Genomic DNA, 20,941 nt, shown 5'->3' on the forward strand with positions numbered 1-20,941 from the left:
TTTGAAACCTGAGAACCTGAGGCCGAAGTACCTGTCACTCCTCTCTTAGGTAGATGGTTAGTGATTCCCACCTGTCCAACATGGTCATGTGGCAGCATCTGGCAAAGCTATAACAATGAACAAGTGTGTTTTCTTTTTTTCTGAGGTTTCATTTACACCAACAGGCTTGGTTCAGTTTAAGGAAAAAGAAATTTTTTCCAGCAAGGGACTTACATCTGTAGAACTGCTGTAGATACTTAATAAGTAATTTAAGTACACAGCAGCTTCTAAGGCTCCTCAAAGATCATGAAAAGCTGAGGATGCCAAGTGTTACACCTTTAGACTACTGTGGAATAGAAAAAAGATAGGTCTTTGGCTAGAGATTCTGGTGCCAACTTTCTCCCAGCAATTTCTCCTCAAGGCCGGGGGGGCGGGGCGGGGGAGAAGAAAAGATACATAGAGGGTGCGATGTCAGAAAGACCAAGAAGAATAGCCTAGCGTTTTTTGTGTCTGAATGATTCCTGATATTGGTCTACTTGAGTGCTTTACCTGTAGTCAACAACTATTTAAGTAGTTACAACAGAGGGTTTTTTTTTCTTGTCTTCAGCTCTAGTTTGAGGGTTTTTGTTTTGTTTTATTAAGAGACAGGGTCTCGCTATGTTGCCCAGGCTTGAGTGCAGTGGCTATTCACAGGCACAGTCCTATTAGTAATTAGCATAGAAGTTTTTACTTGCTCCATTTTCGACCCAGACCAGTTCACCCATCCTTAGGCAACATGGTGGTCCCTTGCTCTTAGGAGGTCACTATATTGATGCCAAACTGAGTGGGGACATCCGATCTATATAGTACACTACAGCCCAGAACTCCAGGGCTCAAGAGATCCTCCTGCCTCAGCCTCCCAAATAGCTGGGATTACAGGCACATGCTATCACATCTGGCTCCAGTTTAAATCTTTAAAAAAGACTAAAGGACACTTAGAAACTCAAGGCTGAGCCTTTTAAAACAGAAGTGGGGCCTTGAAATAATGATACGCTTAGGTGACCTTTCTTCCACCTACCCAATGCTCAGAACCCCTGAAGAACAAAGGAAAGTCAGAGGTTCTAAGACGGATTTCACTGAGACTGGTGCTCATTCCCCCATGTGGTGGAGCATCGTTAATTACCCAGCCCTCCCAGCTTAGAGGCTGCTTTTCTAAAACCCACTTGAAATTTGTCTCCACCCATTTCTTTCTTTTTTTAAACTTGTGACTTTGCATTTTGAAAACTATTACTGAGAGTAACTGCGAACAAAAGCCAGTGGGTAGTGGTAAAGAGGGTTGGGTTCAGGGCCAGACCACCTGTGTTCAAATCCTGAGTGTCCCACTTTCTAGCTGTGTGACGTTGGGCAAGCCATTTGCCCTCTTGGGGCCCAGGTTTCACAACTATAGTTGGGGGGAGTGATATTCCCTTCTCAGAGAGTTGCTATGAGCATGAAGGGGATTAAAACATGGGATGCGCTCAGAGGAGTGCCAAGATATAGTATGTACCATGTAAATGTCAGTCATCTTCGCCATCCTGGGCTTCGAGTTCCAGCTCCTCTGCCTGGCTCACAGAGGAAAACGTTTAAAACCGAGTTGTTTCCTTTATGCTCAACTCGCACTTTCAATCTCTTCAGATTCTGTTGTGGGCAAAGTCTGAAAGTATTCTTGTTCCAAAGTCACTCAAAACATTGCCTCTGACTAAGAATTGACCTTGCTTTCCCCTGCTCTTTAGTTAGTCCCCCTTTTTCCTTTTTCCTCTGTTTCTTTTGCTGTTGCCTCTTTTTCTTTTTTTTTTTTGGATTTTTGTTCTCATACCAGAAGATACTGCAACCTTCCCTACCCCTTGGCCTCCCAGTATTCTGGAGGGAACAGAGGTCCCACTTCCATGTGGATGCTTCCCTCCTTTACTTGAGAATTGTAGAAGTTGTTTTTCTCCTAATTCTTTTAGATCACGGTTTTACTCTGTTTTGATTTTTCCTTCCTGGGTCTGGCTTGCTGCTCACAACTAGAACACCGTACGAACATATACATCCATCTACTTTATCCTTGTATAGACATGAGAGCCGAGGTGAGTGTCTCAGGGAGTCTTCCAGGATCTCCAGAGAATATTCCTAGAGCAGGCTTTGAAAGCAGAAAGGAGAGGATGTGGTGGGTGGTATTGTGATGAGGGTGGAGGGGATGAGGGGGGTGGAGGCCATGGCAAATGGGCCATACTAGATAAGGGCAAACGTGGCCTGAGCTAAGAGCCCAAGGCAGCCATGATGGCCCAAGGAGGTCTGGTAAGGGAAGGAGACCAGTGGCTCTTTCTGAGGGGGCTTTAGGGAGCAGCCCTACCTCTGACATAATCTCATAGAACTTCTAGCACCTCCTTACCCCTCCCTGCACCGCCTCTCCACTCTCTGCTGCTCACCCCAGCATTATTCAGGCTCTGAATTCCCTTCTAGCACCACTCTCACTGCCCACAGGCTGGTGCCATAGTGACCGTCTTCACAGACATGCACAGATGGCCAGATAAGGTCTGGTGTCAACAGCTTGAATCGTGCATGTAACAGGACCTCACCATGGCAGCCACTTCTACTGCACTCTGGAGTCCGTTCCCTATGAAGACTCCAATCATGGGGACGACTGGCCTGTCAAGCTAAAGGCATCTGAGACATGGTGCCTGAGAAGCCCAGGGGCAGACTCAGCTTTCCAGCTCACTGCTGAGGAGGGAATGAGAAACTGGGCAGGTTCTTTGGGGATTTCCAGGCGGGGTCAGTGCAGGAGCATTCCCATGAGTCAGTCTCCTGGTTGCAGACCAGCGGCCCTGCCTGGGAAATGAGCCATTCAGTAGCCCTGGGACCAGTGCTCCTTGCTATGAAATGGTGCTTGTACTGCCCGTGTAAACGGGACGCAAAGCACACATTTGCACAGTCTTCTTTAAAGTAGAGCAGGCTAGGGTTTATTCTTGTTATCAATTTGCAATACATTGAGCTCTGCCATTCAGTTGACTGATGGCTTCTTTTCATCCATCTCCTCTCTCTCCTATCTCTTGCTCTGGTTTTTAAGAACTGAGGACATTAGATTCCATATTTGTACCCTCAAAATCTAGCACTTGAAATACTAGATTCATAGGATGCATTCTTAAAGCTTCAGCTCTAAGTACATAAGTAATGTAAAAGATTATTTTTTATATTGAAATATGTGAACTTCTGTGCAAAAATGAAAGATTATCACAAGTTTTAAGATAAGCATGAGACTTGGAAGAAGCCATTCACTTGTTGAAGGCCTTTGGGCGGACCCTCCAAGTGATGTGTTGGCTCCCTCTGCCCTCGAGAGATTTTGGTGAAAAAGTTTGAGAGCTGCTCTATGACCTGGTGACCCTTGGTGACCTTTGACTGTCTCTCTACCAATGCTCAGAAGAGCAGTGATTTCTTGTGTACCACATGCCTAGCAAAATTGGGAGACGTGGATTTGGGGAAAGGCTGAGCAGATTCTAACCCGATAAAATTTCAGTTACATAGTTACATAATCATAATTATTCCCATCATCGTGGGCCATATTGATTAGCTGCAATAAGAGAAATATGGATGGCACAGGAGCGGTGATGAGATCAGTTTGTCTTCACGCTGAGGACTAATATTCTTCAACGTGGTTCTTTTCATATTCTAATTCTCTGCACTAACCAGACCATATATGTTCACATATTAATCAAAAAAGTGTATTAATTTATGGTTGTATTCTCCTTGAATTTAACTACCTAGAACTTTCTAACATGTGGTAAAATTGTTTACTTTGATCATTATCTCTTTCCCAAGAGGCCAAGTAGGAAGTCAGCACTGGTTTGCCCAGAGAGCTGGTAGCACTGGATGGTTCACATACCATTTGCATGTTTCTTATTCCTACCGGCTCTATGTACTTCATTTGGCCACCTTACTAGCTATGGGTTATGTACGGAGGCTCAGATGTAGATTTTCACATGCAGAGGAAGAAATACATGCTCCTGCTGTTCTTGGGTTCCCACTGACTGGGAGGAATGGCAGGCACTTTATTGAGAAGTTGGGCAAATGCTGACACATTCACATTTTGTGTAGGTAAGAATACTGCAGACATGTTTATGTGGCTACAGTTCACAGACCCAGTGGCAGCTTCTTCCTGGTTCTGATGAGTTGGGCAAAGCTACAGTCCTGGGGAGGGGGTTCTCAGATAGTGAATAGATGTATATTGACCTTCCAATTTTAAAATCATTACTATTTCTTTTGGCTGGGACAAGAAACTTAACTTCTTGACATATCAGTTTGCAAAGCAGAGAGATCTGATACCCATCTCAAGAGACAATTATTGAGATAATGCATGTGCATGAACTAAGCGCAGGGTCTAGTATACAGTAGGTGCTCAATGAATGATAGATGAGCCAGACGCTCTAAAACCTCCAAGGTACATAGCTGCAAGGTAATGATAATATTCCCTCCCTAAACAAACATCAAAAGACCCAAAACTAAAAATTGCAGCCAAGCAGAAGGCTGAATGCCAGCATATTCTGGAGACAGGAGAGAGCATCCTCTGTGCAGATAACACATGACTAGTCATCTCTGTGTGCTATACCAGTGAGACACAAGGATGAATTATTAGCATAATCTCACTATGAAACTTCTGCTCACAGAGAATAGCACCATCTTCAAGATGGTAAATAAGCTCAAAGGAATTGAATTTACCAGATGAAATGTGGATAATACTGTTTTATCTTTCAGAGAAGACACATTGCTGCCTTTATAACCTCAGTAACAAGGTTATTATTATCTGGGAGCAACTCTCTCCTGAGTTCTGATTCGGTTCTGAGGGAGCAGTAGGCCACACAGCTATGATTCATCTGCAGAAATCATGCCCTCCATCTAGTCATCTCAGGCAACTCCCTCCATTGTTCATTGCCGTCTCAGGTGGAAGGAAAAGCAGAGAGGAAGGGGACTGAGGGGAGGGTAAACTCCCCTCACCGCTGCCTTTCGTAAAACCATTATTCTTCTTCATTGCCATGAGAGTGTCCTCATTTCTGCACAATATTTTATACTCAATTAATTTCTGGATATATCCAGATATATCTCATGGTATATTTGTGTGTTTACTGAATAACCTGGAATGTATTTTATGTTGCTATTTGTTTAGATTGTATTTTTTCAGACAGCAGCAATATATTAATTGCTCATTTGGGGAATAGAATGGCTATCCTGGAACCATCTTTCTTTATAGATTTAGTTCATCTGTTCTTATCGAAAATGCCATTGGCAATGGGGATCAAGAGCCAAGGATCCTACTGTGATGTATTTGTGTATGTTAGACACTGAGTTATTTACTCATCTTCAGGTTCCTAGCTCTGTTGATAAAAATAGGCATCAACAAAAAAGACAAACTCTGTAAAATATTTGAGGAGTTTTATTCTGAGCCAAATATAAATGACCAGTGACTCATGACACAGCCCAGGAGATCCTAAGAATATGTGTCCAAAGGTGGCTGGGCTACACCTTGGTTTTATACATTTTAGGGAGACATAAGACTTCAAATCAGTACATGTAAGATATACATTGGTTTGGTCTGGAAAGGTAGGAAAACTGAAAGTGGAGGGCAGAGGGATTAGAGGGTTGAGGTGGGTGAGCTTCCAGGTCATAGATGGATTCAAAGATTTTTTTTTTTTTTGAGATAGAGTCTTACTCTGTTCCCCAGACTGGAGTGCAGTGGCATGATCTCAGCTCACTGCAACCTCCACCTCCTGGGTTCAAGCAGTTCTTCTGTTTCAGCTTCCTGGGTATCTGGGACTACCGGCGCAGTCCACCATGCCCAGCTAATTTTTGTATTTTTAGCAGAGATGGGGTTTTGCCATGTTGCCCAGGCTTGTCTTGACCTCCTGAGCTCAGGCAACCTGCCTGCTTTGGCCTCCCAAAGTGCTAGGATTACAGGTTAAGCCACCACATCTAGCCAGATTCAAATATTTTTTGATTGGCAATTGGTTGAAAGAGTTATTATTTAAGGACCTGGAATCAATAGACAGGAATGTCTGGGTTGTGATGAGAGGTCACGAAGACCAAGGTTTTATCATGCAGATGAATCCTCAAAGTAGCAGGCTTCAGAGAGAATAGACTGTAAATGTTTCTTATCAGACTTAAGAGTCTGTTCTATCCATCTTAAGGTCTCTGTGTTTATGTTAAAGCTGATGAGCTGTGTCTGAATTCCAACAAGGAGGAGGGTATAATGAGATATGTTCGGCTCCTCCTTCCCATCGTGGCCTGACCTAGTTTTTCAGATTAACTTTAGAATGCCCCTGGCTGAGAGGATGGGTCCATTCAGATGGTTGAGATGGTTGGGAAACTTAGAATTTTATTTTTGGTTTACATTCAAAAGATTGAGAAATGATTATCAGAAGCCCAGAATCTGTGGCATCCTCTGATGTAGAGAGGCACTGTGGCTGTATAAAACATAACAATGGGGACCGATGTCCCCAAGTCCTGATTGATTCAAATGGCATCTGGAACGTTTAGTCCTTACTTGGTTTCACTGCCTAGTAATGTAAGATTTCATATATTTGATAAATTCCTATTAGACAGCCATTGATTGCATGAGCCAAATAACGGGTCAGGGATCTGTTGTGGGTTTTGAGCTCTCCCAGGAGAGTTAATGGGCCTGACTGTGAGGACAGGACATTCTTCTGCATCCCTTGGCCACAGTCCCCTCCCTGTCTTCCTGGCAGTCCTCTGCAAGAGTTGTTGGAATGACTGAACTGACAGACATCAGAGGTTTGCACAGAGGCCAATAGCTTCATTTCCAACAGTTCTTCGATAATAGGCTTCTGCTCCTTTGTTTCTTGCTCAGTTGCTAAAGTTTTGGGTACAATTCTTGAAGGATCCATAGGTGCCTGAAAAGCCCAGCTAATACATTCTTCCACATTGCCCTATCCTTAGTGGTTATGTTTTTCCTCTTTATCAGCAGGAGTCAGAAAACAAGCAGACTTTCCCCCTGAGATTCTCTCAGTATTGTTCTGGGTTCTATTAAAATGCTGGATTAGTTTTCAGAGGGATTATTTCGTCCTTTGAGCAATTAGTACCTTTTAAAAATTCTGACATCTTTCAGACCCTGTCCTGCAGACCCCACTAAAGTGCTTTTGTCAGAATAGTTTTAGCAGCCCTGATCATGTTTTGCCAGCTGCTCCGGCCAGCGGTACAGAGAAAACACTTAAGCATATGGTTCAGATGCTGGCATTTTTATCTGAGTAAAATCCGTATGGAAAGGCCTCAGAATTTAAAAAGGCAATCAGTGTATATGATGTCAGAATGCTCACCATTTGTCTCATGGGGACATTTTCTTGGCATCCCAGTGTGATCTTGTAGGTGTGTTTAATTGTCCTAAAGGCACAGCTGTGAGGATTTGATTTGCCTACCAAAAAAAAAAATTCCATATCTTCTGATGTCAGGGAACGATCTATGACTTCCCTCTTGGTTCTTACCTTGGAATTTCTATGAAGGCCCCAGACTTCAAAATCTTTTGGCGGCAAAGTAGAAAGCATTTTTCCTTCAGCCTTAAGGGCTGACTTTTGATACCTTTGAACTTATCCTGAAGAACAAGGACCATTCAGAAAAGATCTCATCCCTTGGACTTTTAAACATGTTTGTAGCTTAGAGCTAAAAGGAAAAAAAAAAGGGAGAGAGAAGAAAGGAAATCTTCGCTGATCTTTCCTTTGTAGATACTTGCGTGACCCTTTCCTGCAGACTTTTGTGGGGGCGTTGCAGCAAAGGATAGTTTTGCCTCAGAGAACAATTCTTTTGAGACACAACAGACTCATTTTCCTGGAGCTGAAATGTTTTTCAACATTGATGTTTAAGGCATCCTCAGCCTGATCTTGGGGAAGTGGGAAGCTACTATTTGTAGTTGGGAAAAATACCAACCTAAGATGAAGAGAATCATTATGGCCAAGACTCTACTCTTTCTTTAAGTTACTCAAAGTTAATAATGTCAAAGATACTCACTAAGCAGTGGGCATATTCCTCTAGATAATGCTCTGACATGATCTGGTATTTAAGTCATGCAACAAAGCTGCCAACATCCAGACAGGACAGACACATTTGTGATTAACTTTTCATCCTGAAAACTACCTTCTTGAATGAGTAGGCTATGGCTTCTCCCCATTACATCTTTGTCCTCTTCGGATCCTTTGGAAAGGATCGAGGTGTCTGAGATTGGAGTGCCTGCCCTGTGCCTAGGTTGGAAACCTAGGATGGTTTGATTTGCCCACAGAAAAAGCCTGTGGCTACAAACCAACTTTCCCACAGCTACCTGGTCCAGTCTTACCTCTCCTAGAGGAGGCATCTCTCCTTGATTTGGAGATTTCCTGCAACACACTATCCTTGCAGGTGACTCAGCTGCCAAACTCCCCTTCCTGGCCCAGTTTTACTACTGTTGAAGCACTTGTGAAGTATATATCTTAGTCTCAATTATTAGTACTCACAGAAGAGCTCAGAGATATAAAACAAAAAACAGACCCAACTAGCAGTCCCTTCCCAGAACACGTGCTTTTGAATTGCTCTGTTTTCCACTGCCGGGGTATGATCTTTCCTAACATCAGCATAAACACCACCCACACAGCCCTTTCTCATGTTTTTTTATTAGATATTGTTTTTGCAGTTGATAGGAGTAAAATAAGGTCCTTATAAAGCTTTGTCTCAGGGAGACTGCATGAGTCATTAGTGACAGAAAACTCAAAAAGGCTTAAGCAGAAAAGAGAATTTATTAATGAAAGGTCATCAGGGCTTCAGAAATGCTGGACTTGAGGCTTAGGTTATTTAATCACAACTGTTGTTATCATATTTTGACTTGGTCATTTTTTTTTTTTTGTAAGCTTAGAAGTCTCAACTTCATGTGATGGCAGGATAGTTCTTAGTTTCAAATCCAGCAAGCAAGAAGAGTGACTGTTTCCCTCACAAACACCTCAGAAGAAAACTCTAAGGTATCTTATTGTCCCTCTAGGGTTAAATATCTTTCCTAAGCCAGTTATTGCAAAATTTAATAAGCATGCTGGGTGGCCTGAAACCCATGTTACAATGAGCTTGTGTTACAGTCAGCACCCTGGAACCACATAGACTGAAAATAGGAAATGAATGGATTTCTGAATGAAGATGGGGACTGTTTGCACGAGAAGGGGAAGTAGAAAGTGAGTGCGACTAGGAGTACACACGTTCACTATAGGCACAGATACAGCTAAGCAAGCATACCTTTTCTAATGGTACCAACGTCATGGCAGGCTATATCTGCCATGATTTAGTAAAAGGGGAAGAAACAGAGATGTGTAGAAATGAATAAAGCAGAATCTTTGCCTTTGAGAATGTTGGGGCTCAGAAAGTGCTGCCCCAAAGACTGATGCTGTGATGTGCTGGGAGCCTTAGGAGCTGCCTATGAATGAAGATTCCTCTTTGTCTTGTCCCTTAAGCACAAGGAGGAACTCTTCCTAGAATTTCTTTATGTGACCAAGAAAGCTTCTTTCCAAAAGAAATGCAGTTATCTTAAATGCCTTCCTGAGGGATGTCATCAAATAGCCAGGAAAGATTAATCACAACGAGAAAAGGAGGGGAGGGGATGGGGAGGCTGGGAATCTTCACCCTGCCCAGACAGACTTTTCATCTGAGGGCAGCTCTAAGAGATTACCTGTGGGACTTGATCTGCATAATAAGATGACATTTGTTCCTGTGTAGTTCCACCCCTCACCTTCCCATAATGTCGGCCTCCTACCTCCTAAGTCCATTATTTTTCCCTAATGACTTACTGTGCCTTAAAAGAAATGTCTACATTTCCCTTCTTCTTCCTCCCCTATAGAAAAGGGTATATCACTTCTATCATTCTCCTATGCTATGCACATTACAATAAAATTTTGTATGGCTTTTCTCCTATTAATCTTCTTTCTGTCAGCTGATTTTCAGCAAGCCTTCAGAGGGCCAGGGGCTAGTTTTACCTTAGTTCCGACAAGAAACTCCACATTTGAAGTTTTACTTTGGCCAGTGATTGCAAATTCATGGTTCAGGTGCCAACACATCTTGACTTGTGCCCATCGTAGACTCACTAACAGGCCCTTCCTGCTGCTTCTGGATATAGCTTTAGAATTCTTTGCATCATTGCAATCCAGGTAACTGGCACAAATCAACAGAGATTGGTGCATGATACAATACTTATTTTTCAACCTGTGTTAGATTGATATTAGTAGGTTGGACCAAGTGGACATTCATTTTCAGTGTGGTTGGGTAAAGTAGGTTGGGTGTGAGCTGGAGAAAGACGACAGCTGGATGGTAACAGATCACGGATCACTAGTTGTCAGGAAAAGCCTGGATCTGCATGAGGATAATTGCTAGTTGACTCTTTCACGATTTGCAGATATCTAGCTTCTTACAAATAGGTCAATGAACATATCACATTCATTTCTTTTCAAAGCTCTTGGACATTTTAAATAATACTAGATAAAAATAACAGTGAGTAATCAAGCCCACATTTTTTAAAAACTACTTTATTGAGTAAGATCTGTGTGAGGTAAGGGGAAGAAATTTCTTGTTTCACATGACTACAGTGTAACTAATCTAGCTGTCTACTCTCAATGTTTAGAAACCACACTCGGTTGGTTTAATGGTAGAGTTAAAGGTCAAATCTGCCATATAGTAGGGAGAACATGAAACCAAGAAGAAGGATCCAGGATACGAACCATGACAGAACACACACGTTTTGGAGATGCGTGCTTTCTCCAACCTTTGAGGACCATCATGAAGACATATTAACTGAAAGAATACCAAGTGTTGACTGAATAGGTCCTGACTATTGGAGATGAGCATTTCTAAAATTATTTGGACAAGAAGTTAATACACTGTGCAAGTCACTCTTAAATACTTTGTGAGATACAAAGAGGATAGGCTTGTCCCTTTTAAAAGAAGAGGTAAACAATCAAGTTGGAGATACAAGATTTACAAATATGAAAACTTAAATAACAATAAAGCACTTAATCGTAGCAAGCAATAAAGGAAAAGATGTCAGTAGGCAGTAAGTGGTTAATTACCAGATGTATTATCTGAATAATAACTGTGAAAAACTTTTTGGAAGGAGTGACTAGTTCAAGTTAGGGAATGAGGAACCACATTACTAAAGAAGTGAGATCTGACCTTGGTCCCATTTGGGAGTTAGCATTAAATTATGAAGGCAATTTTGGTGGGGAAAGTAGCCTAAGAAAAAGAAAGATGAATGGAAGGATCAAAGTATAGTTGGAAGAGAATGAGTAAATAAGTTTATCTGGAGCTGTTATTTTATGTAGATGAGTTGAGGTGAGGGGAGGTGATAAAAGTATATTGAGGCCCATTGTGGAGGCTCTTGAATGCTGAGCTGAAGGTTTTAGATATAATCCAGTAAGCAGTGAAGAGTCCTGGAAAGCTTCTGAGGGGCAGAGTGGCATGTTCTGACAGTGTTTTGGGGAAGGAGAGTTTGACATAGATGTGGGGTATAGAATGGAGGTAACTGATACTGAAATTGAGGAAACCATTAAGGGGACTTTTCAGCAATCCTAGGAAAGGTTAAGGAGTCCAATTTAACTTGTCAATAGGAATATAACCACTACTGTGAAATAAACATCTATAAGACTTGGTCACTATCTTCGTCTATTTTGTGTTGCTATAGAAGAATAGAGGCTAGGTGATTTAGAAACGAAAAGCTTATTTAGCTCACTGTTTTGCAGGCTGTACAAGAAGCATGGCACAACACTCGGGTTGTCTTCTGGTGAAGATCTCAGAAGTTTTCACTCATGGCAGAAGGTGAAGAGGCGCCAGCTCCTGCAAAGATCACATGGCAGGAGGAAGTGAGAGGGAGAGAGGAGGTGCCAGCTCCTCTCTAACAACCAACTCTTGTGGAAACTAAGAGTGAAAACTCACTCACCGCCCCCACCTCCACCCCAGGGAAGGCATTAATCTATTCATGAGGGATCCACCCCTATGACCCAAACACCTCCTATTAGGCCTCACCTCCTAACTCTGCTACACTAGGAATAAAATTTCATCCTGAGAGTTAGTGGGGACAAACAAGCCATAACCAAAGTCTAGTGGTCACTACTTAGATACTTTCCATAGAGAAAAGAAAAGACATAAAGTTGAGATTTCAGGCTGAAAAGATTGGAATAATGGAGGAATCTGCAGAGAAAGATAGTTCTGAGCGCAGATGAGAAACTTTGACCTAGATGTTGAGGTTTCGCTGAAGGTTCAATGATCAAGTAAAATGTTCATTGCTTTGCTGTGTTGATTGCCAGTGAGGTTTTGGATGGAGATTCAGGAGTCATCTGCATGGAGATGGAAATAAGAGAAGAAGGTATATCCTAAGAAGGCCAGAGCCAAGGACTGAACTGAAGAATTTCTGATTTTTAAAAAGGTAGGTGGACAAGAAGGAGCTAATGAAGAAAAAGAAACAGGTTGTCAAGAGGTGGGAAGAGAACCAGGACAACAGAGCATCATGGCAGACAGTAAAAGAGTACAATTTCAAGAAGGAAGAGTGCCCAATAGCCCATTGGCTACAGAAGAATCAAAGAGCAGGAGAAACAAGGAAAGGCCTTTAATTTTGTGATTAGGATGTCAAAGGTGACCTCCCAGGCATTACAACGCAGCAACGGAAAGAAAGTGAATGTGATATAGAGAGAGAATTCTACAATGTGACCCAATTAGCTTAATGCCTCAAATTACCAAAATTGTACAGATTTTTAGCAAATTTTAAGCTGATAAATGTTACTACCATCAGAGATCATGGAAGGGAATGCTAATACCTCAGGAAGATACAAATTAAGTATCCATGTACTTTATACCATATGTAGAGCCTTTGTTTCAATGATGTTGATAATATTAATGCAACATTGCTAAAAGTAAACACCATCTATATTCTAGGCACTGTACTGAGCACTTTAACATATTTAGTTAACAGCACAATTCTGCATTTTGGAGTTGAGAACACTGAGTTTTGGAAAGTTAAGTATTGCTTCTGAGATTATAGGGCCAGTGAACAATGCAGTTAGTATTCAAACCAAGGTCAACCTGACTCCAAAGCCCATGTATTTTCTGCTGCACCAGGTGGAAAAAGCTTTAAAAAATGAGCACTTGACATGAGAAAGATACTTCACCTCTGGAATTTCCTGTTTAGTGCCAACCCCTGTTTATAATGAGAAGGACTTCTCCTCAACGAAAAGATGGTTTCTTTTATAACGTGAACATTTGTCTTCATTTATGAATTTGATCTTATTAGACTTAATCATCCATACTGAGCATCTGGCACTCACCTTAAATGTCTGGTTGCCTTGTTAAAACTTAGAATTACGGAAAAAATTTAAAACTATGTAAGTTAGAAAGAAGAGTGTTATAAATCCCCATGTACCTTTGTTCCAGCTTCAACATTGATTGATCAATTTCTGATCAATCTTGTTTCATTTGCCAGACCACTTCCATCCTCTTTACCACTTACATTCTTGGAAGGGGGAGTGTGCTGGTTGACTTTTCCTGTGTCTCACTGAGTGTCAACCTGTTTCTTTTTAGCACAAAGCATCTTGTCTAATGTAAATTTGTGATGAATGTGGTGAATCTGAGATTTGAGGAAGAAAAAAATATTTTTTGTCTTTGGAAGCAATTTTTAGGTGTTAAAACACAAACCTTTGACAAATTAGATTTGACAGAGTTTAATTGAACAAAGAACGATTTGTGAATTGTGCAGCCCCCAAATCAGAACAGGTTCAGAGAGATTCCAACACTGCCACATGGTCTAAGAAAATTTATGGACAGAAAAAGAAAAGTGACATACAGAAAACGGAAGTGAGGTACAGAAACAGCTGGATTGGTTACAGCTCAGTGTTTGTCTTGTTTGAATGTGGTTTGAACAGTTGGCTGCATGTGATTGGCCGAAACTCAATTATTTTTACAAAAGTAATTTACAGCCTGTTTATCCATCCCGTTGGGTTTCAGTTTACTATGTATGGAAAAACCTTTAGGCCAAACTTAAAATATGTAAGGGAGCAGCTTTAGGCCAGTCTTAATTTAACATAGGGTACTTATTTATAACTGCTGAAAATAAATTGGTAGATAACCGTATTCTTAGGCTTTCTCTAGCTAAAACTCAGGAGATCCTGAGCTTAAGAAGACGTTTGCATGTGGTATGAACTGCCTCTTGGGAATCCCTCTGGTGAGGGCAGACAGCTATCTAGTCTTTTCCGTTAGGCCAGGCAGGCATCTGTGATAGGCATATTAGTGCTGACAGTCACTAAAATCAGAACCGAAGTGTGGAAAATGAGCAGGAACCAACAGCTCTGGTCTCTGTGGGAGGTCAGAGTCAGAATAAATTGACCTCTGCTCTTTCTCCTTTCCTCTTTCTCCATCAGAGGTATCCAAAGCCTTAAAGAGAGGAGTGCTCACAGGAGGTGACCAAAAGTGACCCATGACAGTGGCCATTGCTGAGGTCTTTAGCGGAGGCACAGAGACCTGGGTCTGCACCACAAAGTTCTAACTTATGCTTATTGCAAAGTTTTTGCTCCAGAGTAAAAGAGGGTGAAATTATTAATTGGTCAGCTTCATCTGCAATGTTTCTTCTTTTATTTTTTTATGGAGGCATAATATACATCCAGAAAAGTGTCTGTCATAGGTATGCAACTCCACGAAATTTCAAACTGAACATACCTGTGTGTGTAACTAGCACCCAGGTTGGGAGACAGGACATTACTGCACCTAGGTGTGCAACTGTGGTTCCGTCCAGTGGTGACCCCTCCCAGCAGTAACTACCCTCCTCATTTCCTTACAGCATGGATTACTAGCAATGCTTCCTACAATAAAATAAAGTTGGAGATAGTTCTTAGAGAAACCCTTTCCTTTTAGGTCCTTCTCCCCCTTGTTATATTTTTAACATCATTTAAAAAATAAGCCAGTAATCCCAGTGGTGTGGGAAGAGCCCAGGTAAGAGGCAACAGCCATTCGTCAAGAGCAGCACCCCACCCTCTCTTCCTGAGTCCACTGGATTGAGTCCAGCTGGATTGGTTACAGCTCAGTGTTAGTCATTGCCTTTCTATCTTGACTAGCTCCATCAAAACTCCTTGGAATTGACTGTCTTAACTAAAAGCTAAGAACTTGTTGCCAATGCATTGCAACACTCCAGTAGCACATGCTGCAATTATTGAATTTTCCATGAACATCCATAAATAATTCAAGAGGGGGCAACTTGGTGGGTTGGGGTGATGTGTGATGACCACCCCTGGAAGAAAGCTGTGCTTGCAAACATCCCTGAGTCCTGCCTCAGTAGATACATAGCCAGCTTCTGTGAGCCTCATGTTTCTACTCACAAAGAGACACAGGGAGGGGAGAAACTTGAGTCTTTTAACCATCTGATTCTCCCCAGTCTGATTCCAAAGGGAAGATCAGGAAGGAGAAGAAGTAAAGAGCAAGGGCTTTGGAGTTAGAGAGTCGCCGGCTTCAGCCATGCCTTTCCCATGGTTACCTTAAACAATTTCTTTAAACTCAGTTTTTGTGCCTGTAAATGTAGGATATTAGTATCATGAAACTCATATGTGACAATGCATGTGAAGCGCTAGGCAAATAATGTGCCACATGGTAAATCCTCAATAAACATGAGATCTTACAATTTTAAAAAAGCTATTTTCCCAGAAAAAGAACAAAGGGATTTTAAATGGACAGAATGACACAACAGTTGACTAACGTTTAAATACTTAAATCAGTGAATCAGGGCTTAATTAGACACGCTTGATCCATTCAAACCTCTTGGTTTTTTCTATAGGACCAAAATGACATCTTATGGCATTGGCACTTCAGATGTTGCCTGCACACAGTGGCGGGACAAGAGGACGTCATCCTGCCTGGGTCCAGATTTTGTGGGAGGGAGACCCTGCGGACCAAATAAAGTCTTGATGAAGTTATGAGGAAGAAAATAATCATCTTAAAGTTTATGATGAGTTAAGGGAAACCTGGAATACTTTTCCCTTTAGATTATTTTAGATTAAAATGAAGAGCTTTCCAACGCCCTTTAACAACAGTGTAGTGGAAGTTGAAGTACTTTCAGGCACAAAAGTTGGATCTAGTACGGTTCTGTAATGATTTCTGTAGCTGTCATGTTGCCCTCTTCACCCTACCTCCATGCCGTTGCCTCTCCTCAGCTGCTGGGCTCGTGTGTCTGCCCCAACTCTCCAATCTGCTGCTTTCAGTAAACTTAGTCCATGCTCTGTTTTCTCTTGCACTCGGTGTTTCTCTCTGAATCGTTTTCTAGGATTAGATCATTTTGCCCAACATTTACTACATGTACAAACTTGGGGAGGATTCCTGAACTCTTTACATTTCAGTTTTCTCCTCAATCGAGCAGGGCTATCAACAGTACCTCATCCACAAGGCTATTGTGAAGAATAAATAAGATAATGTATGTAAATGGCTCAATACAGAGCCTGATACTTAGTAAGCACTGAAGAAATCATTGCTGCTGTAATTGTTACAACCACCATCATCATCACCATCGTCACCATCATCATCAAATTCTGAGGCATGAAAGTCTCATTGACAATCTCCCTCATGTCTCCATGGTATAGTCGTACCTCCTGACTTGCTTTGAATATGAAACTTTGGATTTACATCTTTAGGTCATGCAGTTGTCCAGTTTTCTTCCAGCTGCCTTGGAAATCTGCCCATCCTCTTCGTTGTTCTTATGTTCATTCTGCATCTGAACACTTGGAGGAAAAATTAAAAACTCAGATGTTCAGCTATTCACTCCACGTTGTACCAAACACTTAAGTTGTTCTAAATATTTGGAGCATTGACAAGTTTTTAGTCTGCTTTTGGATATTTGGCAGATTAAAAATCAGAAAACACAACATTATCCTGGACAAGGCCAGGAAGAAACAAATCTCTTTCATGTGATCAATTTGAAACAGCTTGTCGATGTGGACAACATTTTTGTTTAATGGATCAGAACAATTTTAAAAATTGTTTTTACCAAAAAATGGGTGTCCCCCTGCAAGATGATGGATGAGATGAAGATTAAGATTGGGTTAAGGCTATCTTTTGTGAACATTATAGTTTCACGATTTTTTAAAAATTAAGGCATAATTTACATTCAATGCAATTCACCAGTTTTAAGTATACAATTTGATGAGTTTTGTAACATAGACACTTATTACCACATCAAACTATAGACTGTTTCCATTGCTTTAGGAAAGTCCTTCATCCCTTTACAGTCAGTCCCCATCCCTTTCAAACACTGCTCTGCTTTCTCTCACTGTAATTCTGCCTTTTGTAAAACTTTATACAAATGAAATCATAGGATATATGTTCTTACATCTGGCTTTTTTCACTGAGCATAATTCTTTTGAGATTCTGCTTGTTGTCGCATGTATCAGTAGTTTATTCCTTTTTATTACTGAGTAGTAGTTCATCATAACACAATTTGTTTGTCTATTCACCAGTTGATGGATATTTGGCTGTTATAAATAATGCTGCTATGGACATTCAAGTACAAGTTGTTGCACAGACCTAAGTTTTCATTTCACTTGGATAGATACTTAGGAAGGAAATGCTAAGTTGTAAGTATATGTTTGACTTCTGACAAAACTGTCAAACTGTTTGCCAAACTGGCTGAACATTTCACATGTCCACCAGCAAAGTGTGGTAGTTCCCACACCCCAGTTTCAGCAACACTTTGTATGGCAATTGATATGGTTTGACTCTGTGTCCCCACCCAAATCTCATCTCAAATTGTAGTCTCCATGTGTTAAGGGAGGGAACTGGTGAAAGTGGATTGGATTGTCGGGGGTGGTTTCCCCCATGCTGTTCTCATGTTAGTGAGGGATGATTAGTAAGTGTACGGTTTCCCCTGTATACTGTCTCTCTCCTGCTGCCATGTAAGACACGCCTTGTTTCTCCTTCACCTTCTACTGTGACTGCAAGCTTCCTGAGGCCTCCCCACCCATGCAGAACTGTGAGTCAATTAAACCTCTTTCCTTTACAAACTACCCAGTCTTAGGTAGTATCTTTATAGCAGTGTGAGAATGAACGAATACAGTCATCTTTCTTATTTTACCTATCCTAGTGGATTTGTAGTAGTATTTCATTGTGATTTCACTTTTCATTTCCCTAATGTCTATGATGTTGCATGTCTTTTCATGGGCTTATAGGTCATTTACACATCTTTGGAGACCTCTTAGAATTATTTGCCCATTTATTTTTATCAGATTATCTGATTCTTATTGTGCTGTAATAATTCTTTCTTTTTTTTTGAGACGGAGTTTCGCTCTTGTTACCCAGGCTGGAGTGCAATGGCGCAATCTCCGCTCACCACAACTTCCACCTCCTGGGTTCAGGCAATTCTCCTACCTCAGCCTCCTGAGTAGCTGGGATTACAGGCACACGCCACCATGCCCAGCTATGTTTTGTATTTTTAGTAGAGACGGGGTTTTACCATGTTGACCAGGATGGTCTCGATCTCTTGACCTCGTGATCCACCTGCCTTGGCCTCCCAAAGTGCTGGGATTACAGGCTTGAGCCACAGCGCCCGGCCAACATTTTTAATTTTGATAAAATTGAATTTATTAATTTTTAAAATGGTTTGCATGTTTTGCATCCTACCAAAGAAATCTGCTTATTCCAAGGTCATAGAGATTTATTTGTCATGCTGTCTTGTAGAATTTTATATTGTTCTAGCCTCTAGCATTTAGATCCAGAATTCATTCTGAATTAACTATTTTATAGGGTAAGGTGAAAACTGAGGTTCATTGATTTTCCCTAGCACTATTTGCTGAAGACTATTCTTGAACTACTTTGACATAGTTGGTAACATTTAGAGAACAGAAAGTTCTCTTTTTTTTTCTTTTTCAGTTATGCCAAAATGTTTCCTTCAAAAAGATGTACGAAATTATTGGGTACCATTTTTAAAAATTAAAAAGTTATTAAGAAGGCACTCAAAGATTTGTTTATAAGGATGCTTATTATTTATTTATATTTTACTTTAGGTGCATACTATATCTGGCATTTCTTCCCATGTTATCCCTCCCCACCCTTCCCTCCCTCTCCACCCCCCATTGTCTCTCCCCTATCCCCCTAAATGTCCCCTGTGTGTGTTGCTCCCCTCCCTGTGTCCATGTGTTCTCGTTGTTCAACACCCACCGATGAGTGAGAACATATGGTGTTTGGCTTTCTGTTCTTGTGTCAGTTTGCTGAGAATGATGGTTTCCAGATTCATCCAAGTCCCTACAAAGGACACGAACTCATCGCTTTTTATGGTTGCATAGTATTCCATGGTGTATATGTGCCACATTTTCTTTGTCCAGTCTATCACTGATGGGCTTATTATAACGTTGTTTGTAATGCTAAAAGTTGGAACCAGTTGTAGGGGATAAAAGACTTATTTTCCTCACTTATCACTAGGTTCAAGGCTGAGGCACTATAATAAAGAAAGATTGATAAGAGAAAACCATACAGTTTTATTTAATATGCTTTATACAATACAGGAGGCTTCAGACAAAGAAACCTGTATATTTTTGTGGTAAGTTTGATGAAAAAGTCCATGGATGTGGAGAAATATGATTGGACAAAGGAGGTACGATCTAATGGTAATAAACCGGGAGGAGCATAGCAAGGCTTGTTTGTTTAGATTCTTCCCTGTGTTTCTGTGTCTTCAGAAATGACAATGTTCCTTTTCTGTGGGTATAGAGTGGGCACCTTTCACATGAGCATGTTGTGACCCACTTCAAGAGAAGGTCAGAAAATGTTTTCTTGGTTTCAAGGCCTACTCCAGGGCAGAAGGGCAGGAGAAAGACAGAGATACTCTCCTTTTCCTGCAGTTTTCTCAAATCCCAAGTTGTCATATCTTGAGGTAGTGCGTCCTGAAACCCATTCACAATCTAAATATCTACCACCAGGAGGTAAGTTGAATAAATCATGGCATATTCATATAGTGTAATATCACAGCCAATAAGAATCTTCATGTTGATTGACATATGTGACCAGGAAAAAATATTCACAACATGCTTTAAGGGAACACACAGAGATCACAAATAAGAACTCTGACATTTCATTTTTGCAAGTACAAAAACAACAGTAAAAATTATAATTGCTTACACATATATAGAAACAGATGCAGAATAATATACATTGGTTATCTGTGGATGCCAGGATTCCAGACAATCTATGTTTTTATATTTCTTTTTCAAAGAGTGTAAAGTACCTTTAAAATTAGGGAAAACGTTTCATTTTTTTTCTTGTTTTGCTTTTGTTTGTTTTGTTTTGAGACAGTGTCTTTCTCTATTGTCCGGGCTGGAGTGCAGTGGTGTGAACATGGCTCAGGCTTAAGGGATCCTGTCTCAGCCTCCTGTGTAGCTGGGACCACAGGTGCACATCATGACCAGCTAATTTTTAAATATTTTTAGAGACACATCTCACTTTGTTGCCCAGGCTAGTCTTGAACTCCTGGCTTCAAGTGATTCTCCTGCCTCAGTCTCCCAAAGTGCTGGGATTATAGGCATGAGCCACTGCTCCTGGCTGGAAAACATTTTTTTACAAAAAAATTATGTACTCTTGGCAGCAGTGTTTAAGGATTCCCAGAGATGTGGCTTACCAAATCAACATGCAACATTTTTACCGTAAATGCTTTTAGGTGGTATGAACTCTCTGGAAAGCCAGTTAGCAGCTGAAATCTGGTTTGCTTAAGCTAGAGAGACCCACAAAAGGCTTACTGTCTCAAAGACTCTGAAGAGAATGAGGCATTTAAAGCTTCATTTCCATTAAAATGCAAATCAGAATTAAAGTTAGCCATATGGTGATGTTCTAATTTTCCCCCAATACTCCTTCTAACTCAAATAAGAGACAATTTCTATTTCTAAATTCTTTAATGATGTAATTCCTCACAATTATAAGTATATGTAATATACTCTTTTTCTATCAACAGCACATA

The sequence above is a fragment of the Callithrix jacchus genome, chromosome 2 (assembly GCF_049354715.1).
Source record: "Callithrix jacchus isolate 240 chromosome 2, calJac240_pri, whole genome shotgun sequence".
Lineage (NCBI taxonomy): Eukaryota > Metazoa > Chordata > Mammalia > Primates > Cebidae > Callithrix > Callithrix jacchus.